At 43.5% G+C, this 25,661-nt stretch overlaps 1 pseudogene; it reads right to left on the minus strand.

Annotated features, from left to right (window-relative positions):
• The window catches only part of LOC103260065, a 45,894-nt pseudogene extending 26,423 nt beyond the window's left edge, over window positions 1-19,471 (minus strand).
• Between the last annotated feature and the right edge of the window lie 6,190 nt (window positions 19,472-25,661).

Here is a 25,661-nt window from a genome sequence, read left to right on the forward strand (position 1 = left end):
ATGCCAACATATGCCATGAAATGAAGATAAGAGTAAAAGGGAAAGGAATCAGGCTTTGGACTTGGAGACGGCCATTAAAGGGTCCCTTGGGAGCCACCCAGTCATGAGAAACAGGATGTGGAGGTACACAGGGAAAGCCTGACTACCAGCATCTTGCTCAGGGCCCTGCACAGAGAGGGTGTGAGAAAATGTTTGCTGAATGAATATGTGAGTGAACAAAGGTTCCCACAAATGCATCCCTGACATTTGTACTGGCTGGTTATCACTTGCCTAGAGAGCGATTTCTCAATTTTTCATTTCTACAAAGGGAAGGGTGACACTGATAATCCCCAAGGAGTGAAGAATCAAAACGCTGTTATCTTTGGCTTTGAAGTTCATGAAATAAGCTTTCCTTTCCCTCTTCCTTCCATGACCCTCCCCCACCCTCATTCTCTCTACTGCCTAGCTTTTTCTTCTTTTCTAGCAAAGGTGGATTAACTTTTCTGATCAAATCAAGCGAGGCTCATATGCAAATTGGATCATATGTCTTGTGTTCATGCTGAGAAGCTGCAAAAGGAAGACAGATGTGAACAGGTAGGAGGCACCGGGGCGGGTCTGGGTTGCACCCTGACTGTGTCTTCTTCCCTGAGGCTGAGCTGAATGGGCCTAACAGGACAAAAGGCTGAACCCCAACCCCAATGCAGGCAGAGACGCACCAGAGGAGCAAATCCTCCATCAATTACTGACATATTCAAGCATTGCTGAGCTCCTCTGTGCCCAGCACTGTGCTAACTGTGGGAGAAGTCAACAAAATGCCATCCCAGCATTCAGGGCATTCAGGTGCTATGGGGGAGATAGACTCTAAACAGAGCACAGTATGATACGTGTATAAACAAAAGGTGTTGATAAAGTGCTGTGGGAAGGAGGAAGGAGCCAGACCTGGTGGACTGAGGAAGCCTTCTCAGAAGAGATTGTATGGACTGTGTCTCAAAGGGGGATAGGAATTTGCCTGGAGAAGAAAAAGCATACTGGGACTAGAAGTGCCTAGACAGAGGCTTTAAAAGGCCAGATGTGTCTGTGAGCCTGAAGGAAAGGATGGGGGTGGGCTCTGTCTACTTTGCTGGGGGAGAGGGTTGTTATTTATCACATAAGCTTTGCTGTTCAGAACCACCAGGGTGCTCTTTAAAAATAAGTTCCAGGCACCCACCCTAGACCCACTGAAACAGATATCTGGGGAAAGAGCTTAAGAAACTGTTTAAAGTCTCTCCAGACATTTCTGATGGAACTTGGGAAATACTATTGTAGGCAGATATTATATTAATATTAGATTAATATTATAAGGATTATGACAGCCCAGATTTCCCAGGTGAGGTTAGCTCTGCCCAGGGCCGTCCCCATTCAGGCAGGGTATGGAGGCTGCATATGGTTAGGCTGCATCACTCGCTCTGAGCCTTCTTTTCTCTGTTCCTTGACTCTGCTAAGAGTCCAGGAGTGTTTTCATTTGTTTATTATTATTTTACTGAGTAGAGATATACTCTAACCTCTCTCTCCAACAAGACTATAGGTTCTTACTGTTCCTACAGTGGAGAGGTGCAACCTACAAGTGCTCAGTTAATGCTGATGTCTTGACGTAGGTTCTTGGCCAGTCCCACCCCAGAGCATCTCTGCTTCTCTTTGGGCCTTCTTTGTATCTTTGGAAAGGTCCTAGTCACTGGGACATTCCTAGCTCCCTCCCAAGCACAGCTAGCAGAGGCTCTACAAGAAGGATGGGATTCCAGGAAGGGTCCTCATGTCAAACACATCCAGGTGACTGGGATGCATAATCATTTCATGATTATGATTAGATAAAGGGGACACGTGTCCTCTCTATGCTCCTGTTGGCACATCTCTTGACCCCTCTCTCTTTCTCCACCTGCTCCTTGCAAAGGGAGCCTGGCGTTCTCAATGTCATTGCTTGCTCTCTCACTCTGGAATCTCCCACCTCTTACCAGCCTCTTCCTCCTATTTCTCCTCTCTCTCCATCTGCCTGCTTCACTCTCAGTTCTCACACACACTTTGGTTTCCAATATTTAAACACACGCCCAGAGTAGCCCCCAAACTTTCCCTCCATCGTATGCATCCACACTCCTTCCTTTGCATCATCATGAAACCTACAATAGGGCTGTCGGCACTCTTGGACTCCATAGCCTCACCTCCCATCTGTTTGCCCCACCCACTGCAGTCTGTTGCTGCCCCAGCGTTCCACTGAAAGGTCTTCTTCCAGGGTCAAAGCCAGTGGTCTCTTTTCAGCACTTTTCCAATAAGACATTTTCATTACTACTGTGATCAGACACATCCTACTTGGAATGTACTCTTGCATCATGACTCTCCCCCTGCCTCTCAGACTGCTCCTACTCTGTTTCTTTCTCTGGTCTTGCTCTTTCACTTAAAGGATGACTTTCCCATTCTAAATCTTCTTATCCTCTTCACTCTTTTCAAGAAATACTATCTGTTTCTTAGGCTTCTATTCTTACCCATGGGCTGATAAGCTAGCATCCAAATATCTCTCTGGAACCCAGATTTATCAGAAGTTTCCAACCAGTATATCTAAATGCCATTGAATGGATCACAGACACTTCCAATGCATCATGTTTCCCTCTTGAGGGAAGCTTAGTGCTTGGCACAGGATAGGCATACAAGAGCTAATATTGTTAACAATAGTCTAACATTTCTGGTCTTAAAAGCCTCTGTTTTAAGATAACACCCAAACATCTTTGCCAAGCAGGCGGACTCATCATGACCTGAATCCTGCTTACCTGTCCGTCCTTACCTGGATCAGGCATATTAAATTACTTTCAGTTCTAAGAGGCTGTTCCAAATCGCATTGTCTTTGCACGTGTCCACTCTGATTTCCGAGGTTACCCATCCTTCAAGATCCTGCTCAAATATTACCTCCTTTGTGGAAACTTCCTGACCCCTAAGTTAGTACTTCCTTCATGGGTTTTCCCATGGCCCTCTGAAAAACCTCCGTCAACACTTATCTGTATTCCAGTTTTCTATTTACATGCCTGTTTTCACTCCCATGCACACATTCCTCAAAAGTGGGGCCATACCTACAGTCAGTGAATGAATGAATGCTCATCCCATAAAACATAATGTGAGTTGAGAGAGACTGTGCTTTTCAGAGAGCACTAAGATCTGAAAGTGAGGCCTGGGACACACCTGACTCTCACCTGTGGACCAGTTCTACAAATAGGGCTAGGAACATAGCACCCATTTCCCTGCTGTTTGCTGGAAGACAGCATCTATTCCTCAGTCTTAGACTTTGAGCCTTCACACTTAAACTCCCCTTGTTGCATTGCTGTATTGTATGTTCCCTGGCTCTCCTCCCACCTGGTTCCAGGGCAGAACTCTCTTCGGCCTTTCAGGGCTTCCTCAGCACTACCTAAAGCCCACCAAGGACCCATGGAGATGTTGGGAATACCCTTTACACACCATAAGGGGGTGTTCTTCAAAGGGGTTCTCTTTAGGAACCCAGGCTGGTATAACTTTTTTCAGGACATGTGGGGGAGTGATCATATGGGGTCACCGACCTCCACATACTGGCCAAGGCTGGGCCTTTCTGGAGATGAATCTAATTGTTTTTGTAGAAAATCTCAGGCCTCACCTACACTTCTCCCTATACGCCAACTTCAAGTTAAAAAAAAAAGGCAAAACAAAACAAAACAAAAATGGAGATAAGCATCTTTAACAATGTCCAAGAAAGAGCCTTCTAGTTAACAACTTAATATAATCTCATAGTAGTAAGTCCTTCTTCTGGTCTAGCTTCCATCCTTACCCCATGTGGCTGAATCATCCTTCCCCATTGACTAGTTCATCATGAAATGGTGTAATCAAATGAATAAAATATAAATCTCTCTTTGTAAAATGCTGTGCAGAGAAAATATGCTTTCAGTGATTCCAGCACTGTGACTGTAGGCACTTAGGCCAAACAATTTTAAAGCGTTGGCTAAAATTTAAAGAGAAAAATAAGAAGCTTTTCACAAGTTAGTAAGTATTATGGGCTGAATTATACTTCCCCCAAATTCATATGTTGAAACCCCAATGTGACTGTATTTGAAGATGGGGTTTTTAGGGAGGTAATTAAGGTTAAGGGTGGAATTAGTGTCATTTTAAGAGAAGGAGACATCGAATGCTTGGAGAGCTTACTCTCTTTGTGTTCATAGGGGAAAAACCATATGAAGATACAGTGAGAAGGTAGCCATCTACAAGCCAAGATGAGAGCCCTCACTGGAAAACAAATTTGCGAGCACCTTTGTCATGGACTTCTAGCCTCCTGTACTGTGATAAAATAAGTGTTTGTTGTCTATGCTGTCCAGTCTGTTTATAAGTCCACAACACAGTAAATGTAGGGATTCAAAATATGACTTAGAACATGAAGTTGACTGTGGCCTTCAGTGCATTTTTCAAATTTGGTAAAGTATAGCTTTGGCTTTCAGGGACTCATGGAGAAGAGAAAACAAGAGACAAAGGTCAGGGCTCACCAAGGCAAGGACTCTAATATGAACTCCTGCATAGAGCTGGGCTAATTAATGCTGCATTCGTAGTGTGAGGGTGAACTAGATATAAATCTTTCTTTCTTCTCACCTGCAACTACCACTCTTTGGGTGAATCTAGGGGCTGATTGTTTATCTCAGACCTTTGCACTAAGATAAAAGCTAAACATTTTCCCAAGCTAATGAAAGATACAATCCATAGATTCAAGAAACTTAATTAATTCAAGCAGTATGAGTTCAAAAATATTTATGCCTAGACACATAAGAGTGAAACTGGAGAACACTACAGACAGGGAAAAGACTATACAAGAAAGAAAAAACTTCCACTAAGAACCCATAACTATAAGTTAGCCTTCACATGGGTTTGCAGCCTTCATATTGCTTGTGTGGTTAGAAACTTTCATACTGAAAATTTAGTGTGAAGGACTTTCTAGCTGGTAACAACCCTAGCACCAGGTGGAGGCAAATGCAAACCCACTCTGAAAGAAACCATTTCCATCCAGGTCTCAAAGAATTCCCAGAGACAAAATTTATCCTTATAACCATATAGCTTAAAAATTATAAAACAAAGAAGGAAATATGGTTCTGGGAGCAAGAACTGAGAAACAAACAACAGAATCAAACTTGCAAAAAGACTTCAGATATTATCATTAACAGACACAGAATATAAAATCAGGATGTTTAATATATTTAAAGAATTTAAGTAGAATCTAAACATCAGAGTGAGCAGCAAGAGACTATACAATGTGACCAAGAATGTTTGAAAAAGAACCAAGTAGGACTTCATAAAACCAAAATCATATTTGAAATTTTAAAAAATGTTCCATTTATTAGAGATTAGACATAGCTAAACAGAATTAGTGAACAGAATGAGAGAACGTATGAGAGAGGTTAGGAAACATAGAAGATAGAGTGAGAAAGATGAACATGTCTTGTTAGACTTCTAAAAGAAAAAAGGAGAGGTAATAGTTGAAAAGATAATGACTAAACATTTTCTCAAGCTGATGAAAGACACAATTCATAGATTCAAGAAACTTAATTAATTCAAGCAGTATGCATTCAATAATATTCACCCCTCGACACATAAAAGTGAAACTGGAGAATGCTAAAGACAAGGAAAAGACCATACAAGCAGTCAGAAGAATGCCAAGCAAAGGAATGCCAATAAACTGACAGTAACAATGGAAGCCAGAAGACTTTGGACACTATCTCCCTGTGCAGAGAGAGAATATAACTATCAACTGAGAATCAAATGTCCAATACCAGAGTTCTTTCATGAACAGATGGAAACAGACATTTTAAGACAGACAAGAAGAAAATTTGTCATCAACAAGAAAATAAATTTTAAAGCATGTATTTTGAACAGAAAGAAATTACAAAGAGAAGGACTGATATACAAGAAGGAGTGGTGAACAAAGAAGTGATAAATATATGAATAAATCTACATAAACATTGGCTTTATTAAAAATAACAATAATGACTTGTGAGAAAAAATAAGGTAACATGAAAATAGAGTATGAATTGGGAGGGGATAATTAAAGTCACAGTGTCCTAAGACCCTTGACTTTTCAAGAGAAACAGAAAATTATTATTTAATGCTAAACTTTATTAAGTACAAATATTAATATTTCTAGAGTATTTTGGGGTAACCTTAAATAATAAAAATTATTGTATAATTAAATGGTCTAAATTCCCTAGTTAAAAGATAGTTAGACTGGATTTTTAAAAATCCAGCTATACACAAAACACATAAAAAGCACAGAAAGGTAGAAAGGTTGATAGTAAGAGAATAGAAAAGACTTGTTAGACAAAGACCAAAAGAAAGCCAATGTAATAGCTGGGGGGTGGAAACTTTAAGGTCAAAAATATTACTACAGATAGTCACTACACAATGATCTTTTAAACAGTTCAGTTCACCAGAAAAATAAATTATTTTCAACTTTCAAGCTCTCAAAACATAGTCTGAAAATATATAAAGCAAAACTTGAAAGAACTTTAAAGAACAATAAACAAATGCACCATCACAGTGAGAGATTTTAATGTTTCTCCCTCTGCTGTTGACTGATCAAGAAGACAAAAAAAATCAATGAAGATATAAAAGATGTAAACAAAATTAACAAGCTTTATGCAACAGACATATGAGAACACAAAAGCTGCAAAATACATAGTTTATTTTTTCAAGTTGACACAGATTATATGTGAAAAATGACCACTTCTAGTCTAAAAAGTATAAATTTTAAATAATTCAAATACAGACCAATGTACTCTGATTGCAAGATTTAGAATCAGTAACAAAAAGACAGTCATAAAAAAATTATTTGTTTGAAAATTAAGAAATATTTCTAAATAACTCATGGTTGAAAGATGAAACAAGTAATAGAAATTAGAAAATATTCAGAATGAAAATATAACAGAAATGCACACAAAAACCTGTAGGAATGTATCCAAAGTAGCCCTTAGAGGAAAATTTATAGCCTTTGATGCTTAAATAAGATAGAAAAATATTTGACTAAGCATCAAAAGTAAGATGCTAGAAAAAGAACCGGAATATACTCAAGTATAATCAAAGGAAGGACATAATAAAGATAAAAGCAGAAATTGATGAATTAGAAAATAAATATATTAAAAAGAGTATTAACAGAACCAAAATTGGTTCTTTGAAAAAACTAACAAATGTGAACCCTCTGGCAATACTGATAAAAATATGATACAAGTTAGAAACATGAAAAAGAAGAGAAACACAATAATAGGTATCATAAAACAATAAATATTATGCACAACTTTATATCCAATAAATGTAAAATTTTAATAAAATGGATTCAAGGGAAAAAAAAGATGACCTAAACAATCCTTTAGTTACTACAGATATTAAATCTGTAGTCTAAAATCTTCCAACAAAGTAATACCAAACTCAGTTTTGCTGAACAATTCCAGCAAACTTTCGAAGCAAAAGTTATTAAACCCTTCCCCCTATAACCCCAAAGGATAGAAAGAGAGGAAACACTTCTCAAATCATTTTATGAGACTAGCAATACTGTTATACAAAAACTCTGGCAAAGGCAATATGAAAAAACATCAATCTCACTAACAAAATAGAAGCAAATTACCAGCTTAAATGTTAGCAAATCAAATATAGGCATGTACAAAAATGGCAATACTAAGTGACCAATTTAATTTTATTCTAGGAATGTAAGGTATAATATTAAAAAAAAATCAACCAGTGTAATTCACTACACTAAGAGAAAGAGGAGAAAAATAATATGATTGCATCAATAGATATAGAAAGTATTACATAAAATCTAATCTATTCTTGAAAAAGGCTCTTAGTAAACTAGATTTTGAAGGGAACTTCCCCAGTCCAAAAAGAAATATCTGTAAATTAAAAATAAACAAACTTCTGCTAATATTATACTTAATAGTGAAAAAATTAAAACATTTTATTTAACATCAGACAATGATCTGAGAATCCACCATCATCACAATAATTTGACATTATACTGGAGGTCCTAACCAGAACATTAAGGCAAGAAAAAGAAAGAAAAAAAAGATATAAGAATTGGAAGAAGCAAAAGCATCCTTTTCTGCGGATGATGACAGTCCATGTAGAAAACTCTAAAGACTTCAGATAAATTATTACAAGATAGTTGCTATATATACAAAATCAATTGCATTTCTAAACAGGTAGAAAATGCAATTAATCAGAAAGGTACAAAAATCAGTTACATTTCTAAACAGGTAGAATATGCAATCAATAAAAAAGGTATAACTTATAATAGCAACAAATATAAACTACCCAGGAGTAACTATATTAAGAAATGTAGAAGATCCATACTGTAAAAAATTATTTAAGTTTACTGAAAGCAATTAAAGAGGGCAGAAGTAAATAGAGAGGTATACCATACTCATGGACTAGAAGACTCAGTATTAAAAAGATATCAGTTCTCCAATTGATCTATAGTTTTGATGTAATTAAAATAAAGATTCCAAAAGGTTATTTTGTGGATGTGCAAGAAAACAAACGGTACAGAAAAAAAAAATAAATAAAAACAACTAAACAGAAAATAAACATATAAAAAAGATGGACATAGTAGCATAAAGCAACATACAATAACATAGATAAATCTTAAGGACATAATTTTGAATGAAATTGATTAAGAATATATACAACATGATTACACTTAAATGAAGTTCAAATGTTGGCATACTAACCAACATAGGGATACATATTTAAGAGCTAAGTATAAAAAAAAAGCAAAGGAATAAATAGACACACAATTGAGGTCATGATTCTTCTGAGGGTGTAGGAAATGGAATGGGATTGGCGACGAATGCATGCTAGTAAGGTAATTGATTTTTTTTTCTTAAACTGCAGTTTGGCTGCTCAGATGTTTGTTGTATTGGTGTTCTTTATCTCTTGCTCATATTTTATAAATTTGCTTTTTAGATACTCTGTATTAATAAAAATAATTTAAAAGAATTGCCTGAAGAGAATCTATCGCCAGCAAATTCTGAATTTGAAGCCCCTTGCAGACCAACTGTTCCTAACCAGGCCCTCCCACAGGATACCATCCCCTTCCCCAAGAGCCTTACCTTGGCAGGGTTGAGTGCTGTGATGATCCACACACAGTGTGCATTGTTGTCATACTGAATGGGGAAATTGGGGGAAGTGATGATGCCCGAGGGGCCTCGAAGGTGGGCATCACACATGCGGGCTGCAGAGAGGAGATGAAAGACAAGCTTTTGAGTTTAGATCAAGTCCAGTTTCCCTTCCTGCCTCCTACTCTCAGCCCTGAAGACACTGAATCTGTGCAGTCCCACTCCAGACATAAGCTTCTGTTTTTTGTTTCCTTCCCCCACAGTTCTTAGCAGGCTCAAAGGGAAGTCACAATGGCCAGATCACTGGGGTATGGGAAGACCCCACATGCCCCTGTCCTGCTGCTTTGTAGGCAATAAAGAACTTCCAAGGCAGGCTAGGCAATCCCCCTGCACACTCCCACACCAGACTCCACCATGATCAAGCAGCTACTCTTCACCAAGAGGGTGTGGGCTAGTGGCACTCATGTTGACCTAAAGCTAGGCGAGTTCTGGGCACCTATGGACACACTTAAACAGTCCACCCTTTGCTCTAGTGACCTGTTTGTGTTTCCCTACTTGCACTCTAGTTCTCCAAACCAACTGAGTGTGCTGCAGACCCAAGGCTGCTTAACTAGGAGTCTGACCTCATTCAGGTTCTGCTGGCCCTCAAGTCCTCCCTCTGAGATCCCTCTACATCTCCTGAAGTGATGTCTCAGGATATCCTTGTCAAAGCCACCCCATTCGGTTTCAGAGTGTCTATAACCAAGCACTCTGGCAAGGCCCTTGACTCAGCTCAGTGCCAGGCACCCGGGGTGACTTCAGTGCTTCCCAAAACCTTCTCCATACTCAGCTCATGCCTGAAACAGGATTTGACTGGAAGCATAAAGATTCAAGGTGAATTAGAAGAAGTGCTCTACTCAAGTAGATATAAAGTGTTATCAATCACAGCTTAATCTAATTAAGCTCTTTAAAATAGCTTCTAAACTAATTAGATTAAGTAGTGATTGATAACAGTTAAGATACTACATTGTACCTAGGTGTTTGCTTTCTTTAAAAACGTGCGCTTTAGTTTTAGCCACTTCATTCTTTAACGTTAGTGCTCAGCTATTTTAACGGGTTCTATGAGCCCGTTCTGTGGCTGCCCACATGGCAATTTATCCTAATTGCAGGCAAAGTGCCTCACAGTAAAGAAATAGTGAACAAACTCAACAAGCCTAACTGTACAAAATGAAAGTGGTGTCAAACTTGGTTTCCTCTGATGTGGCCAAATATCCTAGAGTCCCTCACCATGTGTGTGGAAAGGGCCATGATGAACTTGACCCAGGACGCCCTTCCTGGGAGTGTCTGGGAAGCAGGTTCCATAGCTCCTGGACAAATGCATCTCTTCTCATTTCATGCACTCATTCCTGTGCTCATTCATTCTGACATTTCTTGAGTACCTATTATGGGCCAGCCAGGGTGAGGGGAGAGAAAAATGTCTGATACTACCCCTTCTCTCTGAAGGACCACGGCAAGTGGTAGGAACAGGCGGGTGTGAACACAGTCACAATCCAGCAGAGCAGGTGTTGTCAGGGGGTTATCTGCAAGGGCTGTAGGGTCAGAACTGCTCCCTCCTTCCTGCTGGCTCATCACCTCCTGGGGGGAAGTTTCTTCCGAAGGCTCACCCCAGCCCTGCACCTGAAGGATCTGCTTTTCCCTCATCCTGAGCTCAGCTATCAGTTGAATCAAGTTTGCACAGATCCCTAGAGGACCTCCCCCACCCCAGCTCCTCTCGTGTGCATCTGATTTTTCCTTTCATTCTGTGCTAAGAAACACTTAGGTTCACAGATTGTATTTGCTACAAGAGGTCTTGAGGCAAAGATGCATGGTTGAGGCTCCGGGTGGAAGTCAGGCTCTGGGGCTTACCAACTTAGTCTTCAGGATCTAAACCCATTTTAGGCCTGAATAAGTCAGAAGACTAGAAAACCTCTCAGATTTTGTCTCTTCACCTATAAAATGGGGCAAACAATACACCTCACTGAGATACGATGAGTATGAAATTCTATGAGATGATGAATGTGAAGATTCAGCCCAAGGCCTGGGACACTGTTAATATTCCCAATGCCATGTTCATTCTCTCTCTATGCCCAGATTTTTTCTCAAGGCTGAAGATCTTTTGTCGAATTTTCTTGAAGTTTCTTGACATAGGCTCCCCCTGCCAACTGACAGCATTACTAAACAAATTAGAGTAAGATAATCAGAACCAAAACTTTGATCCAAGTCCATCTTTGCAAAGAGGACCTGTAGATTCAGAGTCTCATCCTGCAGAGAACCCTCACAAATCTCCATCAGCACCATCTTATGCCTCTTCCGGAAAGTCAGATTTTGCTGCCAAAAGCCCTCAGCTTCAGACTCAATTTATCTTGCACTTGTTTCCAAGAATTAGATGGTATTTACAGTCTGTTGAAACATGCTGAAGGTAATGAGAGAGAACAGGCCAAAAAGGCATTTACCATTTTAAGGGCTTAGAGGGTTTTAATTAAAATATTACAATCTGCAGATAATTAGCACGGAGAACCTTCAACTAGGTTCAAAACGGAGCATTAGCTACTTTTTCCTTTGCTGTCTGGGCAAGGTCAGGGATTCTGCAGACAGAAAGACTGCCCTCTGAGCAGCCAGTTCCTAGGATTCTACCAACAGATGGAGAGCTCATCACAGCGACCCAGATGGGCAGGCAAAATGGTAGGTGCTCAGACAACGTCTCAATAAATGAATGAACTTCTGTTACATTATGCTTCTCTATTTGTCTTTCCCATCAAATGCTCTTTGGATCATTTTTAGGAGGAACTTCTCTGAGACCTTCCATGCCTAGCTCTGCAGTCACTCCCATTTTTCCTCCAGACAACACTATAGCCTATAACAGGGAATAGTGTCCCAAGGGATGATAGGGAGACAGCACTTGGACCCACAGTTGGTTTCAGTTCCAGCACTGAAACAACTTGCCACCAAAGAAGGAACTGCTCCATATGCAAGTGCCCTTGGTCTTCTATCTTCCCCTCAAATCTTATGCCTACCCTGTTCCACACTGCTTTCCCTTGCTTTTCCTCCTACTGACATCCCTTGCTGCCCTTTCCATAGTTCTCTGGAACCACCTCCTACCGTCAATTCTAAAGCAAACAAACCTCTGCTTGTAGCTGTGACACCTTTCTGAACCTTCTGCTCCCACTGCCTTGACTGGAGCCTGGTTCCTCCTCCCAGGCCATCACTTCTGCAGCTTTCTGTACTGAAGTTCTTGCTCCCACCCTCTAGGTGGGTGTTTGCTGAACCCTGACAAGGACACAACTTGCTCTATTGAGACCTCCACCCTGTTGACACTAATATTTTCTCTCTAACCACCATCCTTTCCTGTCTTTTCTTCTGTTCTTACCCAACTTAGTTCCCATGGACCACCATTAGGGTCTTTTTTCAAATTTGTCCAAGTCCCTTGCTTCTTTTTCTTTTACTCAGTTGCCTAGAAGACATGAATTGTCTTTCTACCTACATTCTTCATACCTGTCCCCATATGGCTGAGCTTTGCTGGAAAAAAATCTCATAACTAGCAAGGTCTCATGGTGTCCTTATGAACTCAAGATTACCTATCTCAAAGAAATCCTAGCTACTGCCCAGAGACTCTGCTGTTTAGCTCTGTTAGCTCACACTCCCATTCTCCCTGCATTCTACATGCCCCTCAACCTTTCACCCTTCCACTTACCTCCCCTTACTCTCAGTTGATTACCTCGCCTCACTCTTTGGAGAAAACCAAAGCCACCTGGCAGACACATCCTTTCTCCCACTTTCTCAAAGAACAATCCTGTCTGCTTATGTGTTCGATTTCTTCTTCCCTCCTGTTCCAGCAGAGAGATGTTCCTTCTTTTGGAGGCTAACTTGCCCTTCTCATGAGAGCTGGCACCCCACCCTTCTTTAATCCAAAGGCCAACCATGTCCATGGCTACACATAGGACTCTGCTGACCTAGGAATCAGGAAAGTCTAGCCCTCAGATCTTACACCCAATCATTCCATTCCTTCCCTAACTGCCTATGCTCTCAGCAGAGTGACTTTGGTCTCGATGCACCTATGGTCCTACCTCATAGGCCTGTCCAGCTCTTCCCCTCTACCAACCCCTTCCTGACCCTTCTTTCACCACCCACTCTGGGCCTCAGACAACACACCAATACCTTGAGCTCCCTCAATACTCTCATATCTGTTGGCGAAATGCCTATCTTTGGTCAATTCTACCATTCACCTTTTCTATTCCTAATCTTGGAGGCCTGGGAGCTGCCAGGAGAAGTTGATTCATGGTTTGCCATGATAATTGAAGCTTCAGTCCAAGTCAGTCATCTCCCCTGTCTTTTTTCAGTTCCTTTGCCAATTTCTTGCAAAGATAACTTTAAAGTTTCAATCCTTGGTTGAGCCACAAAGTACCCCAAAGGTTACTTTTCAGTCATGAGTATACGTTTCCTCTCTGGAGTATTCGACCCTACTGACCCTCTTCATATTCTTTGGCTTCAATGATGCCTCTTGGCTTTTCTCCTATCTCTCTGACTGACTCTTCTCAGATTCCTTCTTCTCCAGTAACTTCTTAAAAGTAGTTGTTTTAAAGGGTGTGTGGGAGTTCTTTGTACATGAATTTCCACTTTTCTGTAGATTGAAAATTATACCAAAATCAAAAGTTACCCCAAAAAGTGGGGAGTGGAGGGTGAAGGGGGAGTTGGTCCACATGGTTGACTCTGAAGAATGTCCAGATGCATTTTCAAGTAGAAGTAGGATACAGCCTTTGGAGTCAGGGTGTGACACTCAGCTCAACAGATTAGCTTTGTACCCTTGGGCAAGTTGGCTGACCACTCTAAGCTCCAGTGAAACATAAAATACGGTTATTGCCACTTTCCTCATAAAGGAATTATGAAAAATGCCTAGTGCGATGCTTTATACAAGTATAAATAGTTTAATAAATGGGAGCTTTATCATGAGGCACATGTAGGTAAGGGATTCAGGAACATGCTCAAGGCTGGAGCAATGGGGCATGTATCCTTGCACAGTCAGTGGGCATCATCAGGGAGAATAAGTGCAGAGGAGAAGACAGGAAACAGAAGACAGGAGAAGAGAGAAGAGAGAGGAGAGTGATGAAAACAGAACTCTGGACAATAGTGTTTAAGGGGTATTCCCAAGAAATTGATCCAATGAAGGCCACCAAGGAGACAGCCACCTGTAATTTTCATTGCATTGAATTCAACCTGGGTTGTGCTGTACTTCTCAAGGCTCACTCCCATTTTACAGACAAGGGAAACGATTCAAAACATTTCAGTGATTTCCCCTGTGACATATGGTTTGTTAACAGCAAAGTTGAAAGTTGAACTTGGTCTCTGAGTCCCAAGTCTGGTGTTCTATCCACCAAAAAGGCTTTTATTCTAGGTAGCTATATAGCAATAGATGTAGACACAAAGGAAAAACAATATATGGTTTTTTTTGTTAATTATGAGAGTCTTATCGGGGGTTGTACTCAGTCCCTCTCCCCCATCTACACTAATCTGTGCTCACAGGAAACCAGGTCTCCCGGTTTTTTTGTTTTTTTGTTTTTTAGTTGGAGTCTCACTCCGTTGCCCAGACTGGAGGCCACCGCAGCCTCAACTGCTGGGCTCCAGCGATCCTTCCGCCTCAGTCTTCCAAGTAGCTGGAACTACAGGCGCACGCTACCATGCCCGGCTGGTTTTTATTTACTGTAGAGATGAGGTCTCGCCAAATTGCCCAGGCGAACCCGCGGACTCAGGCAATCCACTCACCTCAGCCTCCCAAGGCGCGGGATTACAGGCTGAGCCACCGAGCACGGCTTCCTGGTTGTTAATCTGGTCTTCTTCATTATACCAGTGGTGTACAGTGTTCCCTGGAGTCCTGGGAGTACCAGGGCTCAGGGCTGCTGAGAGTGGTGAGGGAATGGGCAACTCTAAATCCTCTGCCCCCACTTTAATCAGAGAAATTCCATTTGTATCTATTTTATTTATTGGGGTTCTGAAAAAGACTTATTTTTAAATATTGGGCTCCATATAGAAAATAAGTCTAACAAGCCCTATGTTAAATCCTCCTGCCTATACCTGGGGCTGAACAGACTTAGTTTAACAGTGTTTCACGTTGCCTTCAATCTCCTTTGCATGATCAAAATTTTCTGGGAGTCGTATGAGAAGCTTATTTCTTTTGGTGGGAGGGAAATAAAAGAAAGACTTGTGAATACCTCATTTCAAATTCCAAAATGAGGGCACAGTCCCATATTGTTCATTCATTTCAATCACTGAGTCATTCAGGTGGTCCTCAAACATTTGTCGGGAACCTATTATTTGTCAGGTACCGTGTTTTAGTAGAATTAATTGTGTGGAAAAATGAATATTTCAAATCAAATCATATTTTAAATGTATTAAAGGAAAAATAATACCATTATGTATGGTGGCAAATCCATTTTAGAATGTGATCTTTTGGTAACCTGCTTATTAGTGGAACTTCTTGGAATTGAAAGAGTTTTGCTCTTTTTTATCCTTAAAGTGGGGTTCACCTAAACTCTCCTAAAAATTGCAATTAGAATAGTAATTGCAATTCATTGAAAAAAAGTCTTAAAAAAAAATTCTTAAAAACTTCCAAAATAAAGAGACTCAAATCTAACATCTGCCTCAGATCTTGGCCTTTAGGGAAGCCAAGGACAGATCACTCAAGTTCAGGAGACTTAGCTGTCTCTCTTTCTCCCTCGCAATGGTCTATGGGAGAAGAAAAAAAAGAGGGGGAAAAAGGTAGGACGGCTAACCAGTGCTGAGAATCCACCACCATCAGTGCTGATCACTTTCTATAAAACTAATTGTTTAAATTTCCAGCCAGTAGGCAGGGAAGGTTTTGTTTTCCCTGTTCACAAATGAGGGCCCTGCAGCTAAAAAAGATAAAGGAACCCGCCCAGGGCCAGCAAGCTAATAGGTATCAGAGTTGTGATGTAGATCAAAGTCTATGTGACTCCCAAACTGTGTGATTGCAATAAGATTGGACAAGACAGCGAGGAAAGAGGCTTCTAAAAGAAACTGCAACATCTGGAGGCTGAGGTTTGCTCCAGGGCTTAGGGAAGCTATAGGGAGACTGCCCAGCAGGTTAAGCTAAACATGTGTGCACATAAGTCTCACAGATGCCCTGGCATCACTTCTAGAAAGCACTGCCTCATCAAGTCCTCAAAGTGATGTCATGAAGCCATGTTCTCTTATCACCACCTTTGGGTAGGAAAAAAAAAAAAAAAGATCCTGAGAGGTGAAGAAACTGGCTCAAGGACACCCAGCTAAAAAGTGATAATTGTTGGATTTGACTTCCCCATTTTCACAATGGTGAGGATGGAATGAGTGGAAACGACCCGGAGAGATCAGATCCCCCCACTGCCTACAGGCATTATTATGCTGGTTTCTCAAAAGAAATTCTGAAACGAAAAATTGGCAAGGGTCCCTGATCCTCAGACTTGATAATTCTGTGCCTCTCTGCACAGCTGGTGTCTTGGCTCCCTGGAACTGGAATAGTGTGCTATTCAATGATTCATTCATTCCACCAGCCATTCAACATGTGTTATTGAGCACCTACTATGCACCAGGCCCTGTTTTAGGCGGTGAACAAAACAGAAGTCCTTCCCCTATACACTCTTATTCTACTAACAGGAGAATTTTTGTTTCCTTTTAGCACTGTCCATTTCATAAAGTGTTTACACATCCATGACTCCATTTGATCTCCACATTAAATGCAAGAAGGGAAAGGTAGATACTATGAGCTACATTTACAGGTAAGAAAAGCTTAGGGAAATAGGTGATTTTCCTAATTGCTGGGAGTTATAACAAGAATTCTTTTTGTTGTTTGATTTTTAGAAAACCTAATAACTATGTAGAATCTTTGAAATAATATAGCTAAAATCAGTGGAAATTCAAAGCACATTATAAGTTGTAGGTCATGGCTGCCTCAAATTTGAGTGCGGATGAATAAATCTAAGGCTTAGTTGAAAGATGTTTTCATGACCCTCTTGTAGATTACTCCATTTTTGAAAATGGAGTGGTTTCAGCTCCAACTTTATCCCGTCCCCAGTATAATAATAATCTAAATTATTTTTTCTAGATGCCTCTTACTCTGCATGAATTTCATCTTGATGCATATACTTAGAGAGAGAGAGGCAAAGAATCTCCTTCTTAGATCAGAAGGACCTAGAATGTAACTTTATAGTGGGAAACATACCTTCTCTTCCAAAGGGGCACTCAAAAGGGTACCTGATGGCTTTTATTTTATTTGTTTATTTTTAACCAGAATGAAATTTTGTTGTGTGAAGTTTAAGAAGTATGGCTAGTATTTCTCTGTACAAAGAATACAACAAACATTTTAAAGATAACAGAGAAATACGAGTCCTGTGACAACATTTGATACAAGTTGAACCATTTACAGACACACTGAATTTTTTTTTGTAAAGTTGTGGGGTACTATTTTTATTTATTTAAATTTTATTTATTTTAAAGATGTGGGGTACTCTTCAGGTTTAGGTATTCAAATGTTCATTATGCTGGTACCCTTGTTGACAAGGTGTCCCCCCCCCGGGCAGTTTTCCACTACTGCCAATCCCACCCCCGCCTCCCCTGGCAGTTTTCCAAACTATAACTTTATAGTGGGCAACATACCTTCTCTTCCAAAGGGGCACTCAAAAGGGCACCTGATGGCTTTTAAAGGCTATCAAACAACTTAGTGCCCAGGGCCTGTCTTTGCTGGTATCCTGAGGAATAAGGTCAGAGACTTTGCTACTACAAAACCAGCTGGTGCCCTGCCCCATGCAGGAGTACATTCAGCTCTGATATTTTAAGATTATCTGGGGGCTGTGGCTAGGCCAGGCCAGCCTTGGCTCATGTGATGCCTGGGAATGTGGGCGGCAGGGCCCTTGAAAATCAGATGACCAGGCGTGAAGTTAGGAGAATCCCACAGAGTAGCCTTTTGATACCATGGTCCATGTCTCTTCTGCATAGCTGAGTGACAGGTGTGGGAAAGAAACAAGGGCCTGGGATTGAGGGTTCTGGATGTACATGTGTTATGATGGAGGGATTCAAGGTGACTGTATAAAAGATGACTTCCTTTCCTATCTATGTGTGGTTGTAATAGCTAGCAATCTGTTTCATACTTGCCTCTCCCTTTAGAGTATAAGATCCATGCAGGACAAGGACCATGCCTATCTTCCCTACCTTTGTATCTCTGATCCTAGTATAGGCCTTCATACTGAGAAAGTGCTGATTAAGTGTGTTAATTAATGAACAAATGCAGGGAAGGAGGGGAACCAGTCTGTATGAAAGCCTGGGCCTCAGATATGGTGAGTAGGGCTTGTCCTTCAGGTCCAGCACAGCTCTCTGGCCAGCCTCCCTTCCCTGGGGCACCCTCACCTCTGCAGACAGGCCTGTGGTCACTCCAGGCTGCAAACATGTCGCTCACTTTCATACAGGTGATCCGCTTGGACCCTTGCAGGTCATAGCCCTCGTTGCAGGTGAACTGGACGCTGGATCCTAACCTGGGAGACAAGTTGTGTCTGTAAGCTCAATCTCTGGGTCTGCCAAGCCCCGCCTGGAGTCCTTCCTGGTTCCATGAAGAAGCACCACACTTAACATCATTCTCCGTCTGGCCCTTACTCTCCACTCCACTGTTTTATCTCTTAAAATCTCCACTGGAAGAAAAATCTGCTCTTCGTTTTCTTTTTTTTTCTCTCTCTCTTTTTTTTTTGGACCATGTAATGGTTTTAGGATTGAGGTAAAAGGTGACTTTGTGAGCAAAACAGCAATCCTCTGAGATAAGTATCAGGGCAGCTGAGAGTGGGTAGAGGACACCCATAAACTTTAAGGAAAATAGATAATTATGGGAGGATGCCTGAATAGTCAGAAACTTTGCAAAACATACGGTCTCAGGGCCCTAGGGTCTCCTAGATTGTCACAGGTGTGAGTTGCCTCCAGGCATGTCATTACTGAGATGCCAGTCCATTGCACCCTGGGGACATAGGCTTGCTGGCTAATACCAGGAGTCTACAGCAGCCCCCTAAGGCAGGGCACCACTCTAAGGACTGGACCAGGAGAGAATGTTAAAGGCCAAGCTCTTCTCCAGAAAGTGTCTATTTCTGTAACCATGCCATCCCCCCATTTCCACCTCCATGAAGGCCAGCCTTGCCTTTGCCTCAGCCAGGTCACCCACCCTTCCTGCAATCAGAAATTTCCCAATTCATTCTTACCTGAAATCCGAGCCTAGTCTTTTGCCCCTTTCGGGTATGCCAGGGTCTGGGCACATATTATGTCCTTGGGACACACCAACCTGAGTTACTACAAGGCAAAAACAACAACAACAACAAAAAACAAAACAGCACATACAGAGATGGAAAGTCACAGCAAGGCACCAGTTGGGGTGGTGTCTCAGGGTGGTAGGTGGAGGCAGAGACAGAATGAGACCCTGCTTTGCTGGGGCTGTTGGGTGGCTGAAGGAGTCTGCTGGCCTGGGGTTTCCTGTGTGTGCAAGGGGGAGAGTTGCTTTTGGCAAATTCCTTTGCCAGCAAAGTCATCAAGAGCATGTGGGCTCAGAGACAGCCCCCCACCAAAAACCATCCAGTTCCCCCACCCCACCCCAGCGGCCGGAGGTGGACTGTCCACAGCCCCCAGTGTCCTCCCCACCCTGTGTTTCAGACCTGGGCATGGAGAATTTAAATGAGATGACCCCCAACCTCAGCCCCCGATGAATACATGACTCAAAGAAAGTTAAATAAAAGGTGGATGCATGATCGGAAACGGTAAAGAATGTAAGAGAAAGCTGCAGTCTGAAGTTCAAACCCGGGACTTTAGCTCAATTACAGACATTTATTCTGAGAAACCTCATCCCATCAGACACTTCTCAAGTCAGAGTGGGCAGCAATCAGAGCACCCCTACCCAATGCCACTGGTCAAGGGTACAGAGCAGAGATGGCACCTGTGATGGCTCTGGCAGGTGGTGTAGTGCTCTGACACTTGCCAATGCCACAGTTCTGTTTACAAAAACCGTATATACAATTGTGTTGGCTCAAGGAGAAGCTTAGTCAGCGGGTGGCGGATAGACACATGATGGAGAGGGTAGGCAACCCTCTGGCCCCTGCCTGTTACTTGCTCTCAGGATGCTAATACTAATGAGACTGGATTCCTGGCTTTGAGGATGACCAGGAGCTGGGGCCAGGCAGACAGCCTGCTCAGAGGAGTTCTGTTCAAGGACTCACCAGTCTCACGATCCCAACAGCAACTCCTAGACAAGGGATTAGAGGGCATCTGAGCAATATTTTCCAAGCTTGCACACTTCCCTCTCATCCCACTCAATGTCTCACAATGTGAGCAAAGTGCTTTATTACCCACCCCCTCACATAAGTACTTAACACGCATTTATTGAGTACCCATTGTGTACAAGGCTTTATTTTGGTTCCATGAGAAATGCCAAGGGTAGTTAGATATGACCACTGTCCTCAAGGAGCGTCCAGTTGAGTGAAGACAGGAAAAATGGAAACAAACTGTGAAACCACATGGGGAGAGATGACAATGTACCACAGGGATGTTCTGGGGAGGACTAGTTTCATGTTGCCGGGAGAAGTGTGAAAGACTGCCTGAAAGAGATGGCCTTGAACGTGGACCTTTTGAGGCAGCAGAATTTGGAGGCATGGCAACGGAGATGGCAAAGGCAGACAGGCAAGCATGAGGAGTGAAGTGAGACTGGAGGCTGCCCAGTGTGCTGCCGAGGAGCGAGGGTGAGGAGTGGCAAGGAAGAGTGGAAGGTGAGGTTTCAGAGACCAGACTTTCTGGGGTTCGAGGCTGGTCCTGAAAATGATGGGGGAATGAAACCGCTGAAGAGTTCTGAGCAGGAGAAGGTTGTGGTGAGGTCTGGCTTTCTCAGGGATAGGCCAGTGACTCAGAGACAAGTTAGGAAGTTTTGTGATCATCCAGGTTGAGGACAACAAAAGTCTGGTAGTGGGGCTGGATATGAGACATGGGAATGGATGTGGCAAAGGAAGAATCACCGGGGCTCCTGGAGGACCAGGACATGGGAAGGCAGCAGATTTCCAGAACCTGGGGACCTGCAAGGATGTAGGTGGTCTGATGGAGGTAGGGAAGATGGGGAGCCTGTTTTAGACTCCCTGAGTCTGATGCTTATTGCTGCAGTTAGAGGCCTGGTGTAGACCATGCTCAAACCTCCAGGTAGCCTAGGGAATGGCTGCATGTGGAACCTGAGGTTTGGACAGACAGCATGCTCAAGCCAGACACCAGGTATCCTCTTGGTTGTATGCAAGGCCTCCTGGGTAGCTTCCCTTTCTTCAACATTCCACACTGCCAGGTTAAAGCCAGTCACCTCCACTAGACACTTGTCCCCCAGCCCCATCCTCTTCCTTGCCGAGCCTCTACCTCCAAAGCATTCATATCCTGAACTTAACAAAGTCACCGTTCCCACCAGTCCAGACACCTCTGGCTAGGATGGTAAGATGGAAGTGCCTCAGTGTTTTGCAAGTAATGGAGGAAAAAAGATAAGTAGGGTGGGGAGTAGGTGTTTAGGGTACCCAGGGAGGGGAGGAAAGAATTCTGAGGTGTACTTGCTGGTTTATCTGTTGGTAAGCTGGCCCCTGATATAGCCTCACAGTGATTCATTCCTACTGTAGACTTCCCAGCTAAGCACCCACCTTCTTTAGGTCCCGCCTAATCAACCCTGCCCTCAGACTGCACCCATCCCAAAGGTACCGACCACCCCATGGGAAGAACACAGCATCCTTTAGCACATGAGGAATACACAGCTATTCCCTTTTCCCTCCTCTCATCCTCTTATTCAGTACTGATACCACCCAGGGAGCAGAGACAGAGTAGAAGGATGCCTCATGAGAAGAGAGACCACAGCAAAGCCCACCCACTGAGCCACAGCCCCAACAAACAGAGCAAAACCCACCATATCCCAGTTCATCAGCCAGCCCCATATGAAACTCAGGCCCACCCAGGAAGTCATGAACCCAGTGGTGACACAGTTCACACCCGGCCAGTGTCCTCTTTCAGGGAAGACTGAACAGGTGACGGCAGTCCCACAAGGACTTTTGAGCTTCCCCAAGAAACAAGCAAACTTAAGTCTCAGCAAACAGTTAACTGTCTGAATTATGGAGGCAAGGGGCACTCCCCGCCTTCTTTTCAAAATTCTAGACTTCTCTGCCTATTTCAAATGAGCCGCTTGTGTTTACAGCATTGATTTCCTATTGGCTAGCGAGGGACAAGAATGGAGGGCATCCCTTACTCCACCCAGGAGGGCCACTATGGTAAGAAAGAAACCACAACATGGGAAAGGCAATGCTTTCTACCCAAAGAGTAGGGAGACACACAGGTGGGTGGTCAGAACCCATGGCCCACCTACCCAGGGACTATCTGGTAAAGGCAGAAGGCCGGGTCCACTCCTCCCCTGTACTTCAGGACAGCTGTCTACAGGGATTTGGGGCAGAACACAAGTGCCAGACACCTGCAGATATGTGGCTATCTGGCTCAGAGGCAGCTTGAGTCACACACCCATCTCTTCTGAGGAACTCTTAGAACGGAGACTAATACCTTCTTGGTAGAGACATGTATGTGTTTTTTACAGTATTTGCATTATTTCATTAGAACAGGGTTTCTTCATCCTTCGTGGGGAGTCTTGGACATCTCTGAGTAGCTAATGAAAACCATAGAAAAAAGGCACTCACAACATCACATGTAATGTTCTGGCTAGTTCATGGGCCTCCCTAAGTCCTAGGTCAAGAAGGTCCATCTTAGGTCCAACAGAACCCCTGGGAGAAGGCAGTGTAGGGTTTTGCATCCCCGTTTGATAGATGGGAAAACTGAGACATTGGTGCCTGGGGTAACATGAATACTGGAGGACACAATTAGGATACACATTTGGTCTCCAAATTAGGGCCATTTCCTTAAGTTTGCCTAGAATTTGGCTCCAAGGCAAACTCTGAAATTAATCTTATCTGCCTCAGTTCATCTGGCCTCCTGTGGCTACAGAACGAAAGAGTCTATAGGGTCAGGGTCATGGCTGGAGCCTTCTCTAAGAACTGGGGTCTCCTAGCTTCTTGTTCCTCCCCCTGAATCTCCTGGCTGCCCTCTGCATCCAGCCCCATTGGGAAGGTGACCAGAGACATTGGTGCCCAACAGCCAGTGGCATCCTGACTTGAAAGATCAGAAAAAATTCCCACATCTGGGCTCAGTTCTTTAGGGCCAGAGACCAAGCTGCTTCCTCCCCAACCTTCTCCCAGCCACACACATTAGCACAGGAATCACCAGTGCTGCTCTGTACCCATCTCTCCTCAGGAGGAACTAGCATCTCAAGGCCAGTGAGCACACAGAGGTGAGATGGAAGAAGGAGACAGGGAGGGTGGGAGGAATGAGTCAGGCATAGGAGGAGGAGCAGGGGGAGAAAGAAGGGGCTGCAGAGAGGATAAGAAGGATGATGTAGAAAGTAGGAAGAGGAAGAAGTGGAGGGAGAAGGGACACAGGATGCAGGAGGGGCAAAGGAGGAAAGGAGAGGGAAGACCAGAAGGCCAGGCATTTGGAAGACCAAGGAAGGCTCCTACGCTTGCCCCAGAAGGAAAATGAGGGTTTCTGGAAAATCCTCCTCTGCTTTCAAGTCCAGCCTTGTGGGATGCCCAGAACCTTTTCCAACCCTTGCTGTGCTCTAGCTCAAATGCCTCTTAGAACAGGCCCCAACCAGATGTTTCTGGGGTCGACATTCCAGACCATTCCCCCACCCTGGACCTCTTTAGTTTTCCAAACACCAGTAGCAGGAACATGTTCTCAAAGATGTCATCCTCCCCGTGCCCAAGCAGAGATCCCCCAGCACTTCCCCAACTGCCTGAGAGGCAGGATGCCCCCTCCCCAGTTCTCTCTTTGCCCATCCAGGTCCAGGGACACTTGGAGGAAGTTTCTAGGCATTTTCCTCCCACCCCTTCCCAATCTGGCCTTGGGAGCTCAAACTGGGGCTCTGCAGCACCCAAGATCTCAGCTTAAAGTTACCCTAGAAAAGGAGCCAGAAGGAAGACTGTCTTAGCAGGTGGAAGTGATTGAAAAGGAAAAAATAAAGAGAGAAATGTAGCAGTAATGACTCCCTGGACTGCAGTTCAAATGGGAAGTGAGGGAAAAAGAGGAAAGAGGAGGGAAATGGGAGGAGGAGAAGGCGAGGACAGGCCCCGGGCTGCTTGCCGGCTGCCGGGTCAATGTGTCCAAGCGCAGAGCCTCGGGATGGAGGGAAGCAGGGTTGAAGGGAAGTCATTCCAGCATCATCTGGCTTCCTGCGGTCACAGTGCCTGCGGGTCTGAACTCGAGCAAGAGCCCAGCAGGCGAGCGGCGGGCGGACACTTACACACAGATGTCTTCTGGTTGTTGTCTTTGCTGGGCATCAGTTTCACGCCTCGAGACTTCAACTCAATCTGCTTCTTGACTAGAGAGGAGGGAAGAGGAAAAAGAGTTTGAGTTGTGGTCTGTGGCAAGGATAGGGGGTCCCTCGAAAATGATCTCCTCTCATGGTTGGAACATGGGGAGTCAAAGCCAGGATCTTCTGTGGTCTGGGACATACCGAGGGCAATGTTCAAGTGCAGAAGGGCTTCAGACATGGAGGAGGAGCTGCTCTCAAGCCTGGCCCTCTGGGAGAGGAAGAAAAAGTGGTCTCCTGCCTGGTGGGCTTCAAGGGCCTTTGGGACTCCCACAGTGGCCTCTCACAGATGTCTGAGATTTCACTAGAACTACTGAACGTAATCTATTCCTTAGCAAACTTCTCACGAGAATCTACATGTGCAGCCTTGGAGCCTACCCTCTGCCCTTCTGTTTCTCTGAAGACCCTGCCCTACCTCGTTTCTGAGTCAGCCCTAACAGGGTATAAAAGGCTGAACTATAGGTCCACATTGTCACCACTCCCTGTATTCACACCCTTTGCAATGTGATTTGTAGCTCCTCCCATTATAGAGGTGGAGTATATTTATCCCTTGACTTTGGCTTTGTCCATGTGACTCGCATTGACCATTGAAAACTCGGAGGCTTTGACATGCCCAAAGGCTAGGTTAGACTTGTATTTGCCATCATTGTATTTGTATTTGCCATCATTGTAAGGAGACATGGCTGATCCCAGGAGGATGGAGACACATGGGGCAGAGCCAATCAGCCTAGCGAAGCCCAGCCTTCATCAATGGGAAGTGAGAGAAAAAGCTATGGGCAGGGGAAGCTGAGTCCTGGAGGTCGCTAGGGGATGGTGCCTGGCTCAGGTGGGTGCCTGATGGATTAAATATGGCTTTGACCCTGTCACTAATTCTGGACCTCACAACATCAGAAATTTGCCCACTTGCACACAAAGGGTACCAGAGCCAGAACTCCACAATTCCAGAGGCCATTCCTCTGTACCCATCAGCCTCCTTTGGTCTGAATGCCCTTTGTTCCCCAAGGTCTTCTACTGGCCTCCAAGGGCTTCATCCTGTCTCTGTTTACACACCTTGGTATATCTGCCCAATCTCTGATCCCCTATGTCATCCTCCAGCTGGC

The sequence above is a fragment of the Carlito syrichta genome, unplaced genomic scaffold (genome assembly GCF_000164805.1).
Source record: "Carlito syrichta isolate Samal-C Ts95f unplaced genomic scaffold, Tarsius_syrichta-2.0.1 Scaffold87996, whole genome shotgun sequence".
In the NCBI taxonomy this organism is placed as follows: Eukaryota; Metazoa; Chordata; class Mammalia; order Primates; family Tarsiidae; genus Carlito; species Carlito syrichta.